Consider the following 3505-nt stretch of genomic DNA (forward strand, 5'->3'; position numbering starts at 1 on the left):
TTCGTGAGTAGCAAAGATAGGGGCTTGGTAGAGCACTTACTGGATCTTGCAATATATCTTTGTTTGTAAGGGTTTTTATGTAGTTTAGGAATCCAGTATAGGTACGGCAACTCATATTCATTCGACCCATTGACTGGAATATTAAATGTGTCTAAAACTGAAGCATGGGTTTGAAGACTTTCGTCTTTTGAAAGGGCAGTTGGAGTATAAGTATGATTACCAAAAGTGGAATTAATGCCAAGTTCGTTTAAAATACAATTGTAATATTGAGCCTTACAAACAAAGACAATGTTGTTACTAGCTTTGTCAGCTGGAACCAAAACATTTTCCTCATGTAACCTATTTAATTCTTTTATCACTTCTGGTTTACTAAACACAGAAGGATAGATGGTACGTACTTTTGTTTTCATGTGTCTAATGCGGGATTTTAATCCCTCTTATGCTTTTAACCCATTCTGACAATGTATCAAGTTCTTTTTTATATGTAGCCCATCGTCTGGCATAATCTTCGACAGAACTCATAATAGAGATGATGTTCTGTCGCCAATTAAAAGACCGATGTTCTCTGTATTTAGGACCTTTAAGAATAAGTGATTTGAGGTCCTCATTTTCAACTTTATCAACATCACCAGTAATGACATGTCCAGCTGGACTATAGTTGAAAGAAGATGAAGAAGAAGAACATGTTGGTGGATTACGTATAAGATGGTCTATATCTAAGCACTGTAAAGTTTGTTTATAATTAAAAAGTTTGGATGCAATAGTAGAAGTATAGCTGTAGGAAATACAAGGTGTAGACTTGAACTTGAAATAAGTTGTAATACACGACGGAACCCTTTTATGACGAATCCTGAGATGTATCATCTGCATATATAGAGACATTTGAGTGCTTTAGGCATTTAGGATAATCGTTAACAAATAAAATGAAGAACAATGGACCTAATATGGACCCCTGAGGCACTCCTATTGTAACATCTTTTTCATCTGACAAAACACCTTTCCATCTAACACATTGTGATCTTCCGCTAAGATAAGACTGAAACCATTTAAAAGAATTTTGACAAATACCAAATGATGAAAGCTTGTGTAACAATACCTGGTGGTTTACAGTGTCAAAGGCTTTACTGAGATCAATAAATAGAACACCTGTTAATTTGCCACTATCTATATTACTTAACCATTTCTCAATAATGTTATGAAGTGCTGTTTCGCAAGAATGCTTTGATCTAAAACTGGATTGATGTTCCGTTAAAAGATCGTTTTTATCCAAATACTCGTAAAATGAGTTAAAAACATGCCTTTCTATAATTTTGCTCACGATTGCTAAAACTGACACGGGTCGATAAGTGTTCACCATAAAATTGTCACCAGATTTAAAAAGAGGGGTAACTCTAGCTTTTTTCCATTCGGATGCAACCACACCACTTTTTATAGACATGTTTAACAGATATGTTAGAATTTCACCAATCACACCCGAGCTAATTTTCAACAGCTTTACAGAAATAGCATCTAACCCCGTAGCCTTCGAATTTGACATAGTATTTATTTCATTTCTGACAAAATTAATAGAAATATTTGGAATGCTAAAAGACCCCCTAGGCATTAATTGTTCAATTTCAGGCAATGAACTGTCAAATTTCTCTGCATATTTGTGTTCAATGCCGCAAAAGAAGTCGTTAAAAGTATTGGCCATCTCTTTTGTATCTGTAACGGGTTGTCCGTCCATTTCTAAATATGTTGGCGTAGCGGTTGCCGATTTCGTTGGTAAGAATTGTTTTAATTTTTTCCACACGTCTTTTGGTTTTGTATTGGCTAGATTTATTGCACTTCCCACAAATTCGCGTTTAGCATCGTTAATTTTGTGCGCAACCCTGTTTCTTGCGGTCTTATATAATTTCCAGTCGGATTCGTCACGTGACTTTATTGCTCGGCGGTGTAATATATCCCTCTGTCGCATTTCTGAAAGAATATCATCGTTTATCCACTTCTCAGAGTCACTGCGGATACGTCGTTTTTTTATGGGCATATGCTTGTCGACAACTGTCATGAACATAGAATGGAAAGACGACAACATGCTATCGATGTCGGGTAATGATTTCAACGAGTTCCAATCAACAGCATTAAGATCATTAATAAAATCTCTTTCAATTAGTTTCTTTTGATCTCCATACTTTACATGAATATGGTCAAGTGGTGACACAGCTTTAAATTTCTTTCGTATCGAATATATAAGGTGATGATCGCTCCTCCCGATTGGTATTACTCCTCTGGAGCTATAGAACACGGGATGGTTAACATATATATGATCTATCAACGTACTGCTATCGCACGTTACACGGGTAAGCTCGTTTATCATTTGAGTAAGACCGCATGTTTCCATCGCAGATTTAAAACTTGAAGACTTTAATTGGTCTATATTGAAGTCGCCCATAATAACTTGTTCGATACAGGAAGTTGACAAATCCTCCATCCGCTCCTCGAAATCCTCTATCCATTGTGAGTTGGAATCGGGCGGTCTGTAAACAACTCGTATTCTGCCATAGACAAGACGAAGTCCGCAGATAGCTAACCGCCTTTTAATGTTGCACAGGTGCAAGTGAAAGTGAAAGTGGTAAAAGGCTACAAACAAAACAAAACAATCATAAGTTCACAATCATGACACACATCAATATACAATGTATATAACATGAAAATACATGCATGGTATCCTCCAAATGAAATATAAAGTCATCTGATATCTAATTAATTCAGTATCAAATATTGAGATGAATGAAACACATAGCAGAAGGTAACTTATGCCGATACAACTATGACACTAATGGTGAACCGTAGAATGTAGGAATTGAATAAATCAGTAATATTTACAAGAATCAAGTATGTATTGCAACAATACCATCAATTACTTATGACTTAAAGATAATTAAGCTGACTCTTGACTAAACACATGTTGCATGCGTATGATTTACACAACTCAATTCGATGTGCAATAATGTGCAAATGTAAACAATAGATCATAATTGAAAATACAAATATATCAGCACGATAAGTACAAATGATTTACAAATAAATGTAAATACTTACACCGTGGCGAACCAAAAAGAAAAGATGAATACACAGAATGCTCTAAACATTGCTGGCGCGAAGAAAAAACGTGCGTTAACTCAAAATACAAAAGAGTTCCATCCTCTCTTATATAATTAACTCGTACATATGTAATTCGTATAGAAAGAGAATGTTTCGCAAGTTGATTCAAACATATGACAGGACAACTCCTACATTGATTTTTGGTGAATTAAGAAATTTGATAACTACTGTCAAAAATTCTAAATTTTCATCTTTGCATATGTTCATTATAGTTCATTTTTCTTTAATAAACATGAGTACACCTCCTCCGTGCCGATTACGATCCCTCCCTATAACAGTGTCCTATGATTTTAATTTCAGAATCGGAAATATGACAATCAAGTTTGCTCTCTGTGACAGCAAAAACATCAAATATTCCATC

The 3505-nt window shown here is 35.2% G+C and overlaps 1 long non-coding RNA gene across 1 annotated transcript; it reads right to left on the bottom strand.

The window, feature by feature from the left end:
- Window positions 1–2560: 2560 nt before the first annotated feature.
- On the bottom strand, window positions 2561–3230 carry LOC130051233 (uncharacterized). The gene is made up of 2 exons (XR_008799668.1): window positions 3082–3230; window positions 2561–2619 (listed from the first exon to the last, which is right to left on the bottom strand). It is a non-coding gene; the product is annotated as an uncharacterized LOC130051233 (long non-coding RNA).
- Between the last annotated feature and the right edge of the window lie 275 nt (window positions 3231–3505).

Source organism: Ostrea edulis, chromosome 1, assembly GCF_947568905.1.
Source record: "Ostrea edulis chromosome 1, xbOstEdul1.1, whole genome shotgun sequence".
Classification (NCBI taxonomy): Eukaryota; Metazoa; Mollusca; class Bivalvia; order Ostreida; family Ostreidae; genus Ostrea; species Ostrea edulis.